Source organism: Solanum pennellii, chromosome 1 (genome assembly GCF_001406875.1).
Source record: "Solanum pennellii chromosome 1, SPENNV200".
In the NCBI taxonomy this organism is placed as follows: Eukaryota; Viridiplantae; Streptophyta; class Magnoliopsida; order Solanales; family Solanaceae; genus Solanum; species Solanum pennellii.
In genome coordinates this window covers 75,819,374-75,820,514 of record NC_028637.1, presented here as the reverse complement: position 1 = coordinate 75,820,514, position 1,141 = coordinate 75,819,374, and positions in this window count along the sequence as shown.

The following is a 1,141-nucleotide window of genomic DNA, read 5'->3' as shown; positions in this document are numbered from 1 at the left end:
TTATCAACTTATAATTAAGTATTAATCAATAATTATTTTTCAACTAATTTAATTTAACTCTTTGAATTTTCTTTTATATGATTAAATATGTATAAAAAAAATTCTCTTCACCGTTGAAACCTCCTTTAAACTTTTGAACAACAACAAATTGTCATTAATTAAAGTTTCAGCCTGTTGACACCCAATTTTGACCCTCCACAATATAAAATAATCACCGAGCTTCTCAATTCCCGCGTTAGAATAATTAATTTTATAAAATTCAAATATTTTTCAAGTTTATTTTAAATAGTTTTGTCACTTTTATTAATTTTAGATAATATATATATATTACATAGTTATGTATATAATTAGTATATTTTATGATAATTCGAAAATCATCTCAAAAGATTTTATTTTAATTAAATATTGGGTCATTTAGTTTAGTTATATAATAGTTTGTATTTTTAAAATAATTAGTTTATACTCAAGTTTATCATTTTATTTTGTTAATGCTAAGAGGTTCGTAAACTAATTTATGTTAATTCATTACGTTCTAGTTTAAATTGAATTTGACCATTATTTCGATATTAAACCTATCAAAGAATAAGATTTGGGCCCCATTTCGGAATTTCAGCAACCCAAGTTCTTTTTCTCTCAATCCAGGCCCAATTCTAGCAACATACAACAACACCCCAATCGAACCGAACCGACCCCATCGTTTCCTCTTATTTTTCACGCGGAACTCTGCCACGAAAAAAACTCAAAAAACACGACCCAAACTCCAGCGGCTCTAGTGACCCGACTCGCGCTCCGACAACGCGACCAAAGCCTAGAAACGTGCAGCCTAGAGCAAGTCTCCTCTTCTCAGTTCCTTATCCTCCGTACCGAATCTTCCAGATGTCTCAATCTTGTGTTTCGTCCGTCCTTGCTCCTCAGATCGAACGATGCTCCTTGGAATTTCGGTGGGAATCAGTACTGCCCAGCCATCCAACTGTATCCCTTCAAGAAAAATTCAAAATTCAATTCGTTTCCCCCTTTAATGAACCCATATATTCCTTTATTTAAGGCCCTCACCCTCTTCAATCTAAAGTTGAGAGATAGTTAGAGAGAGTTGGCGAAAAAGAATTGAAAAATAGGGGTTAGAAAGGAGAAGAATAGAAGC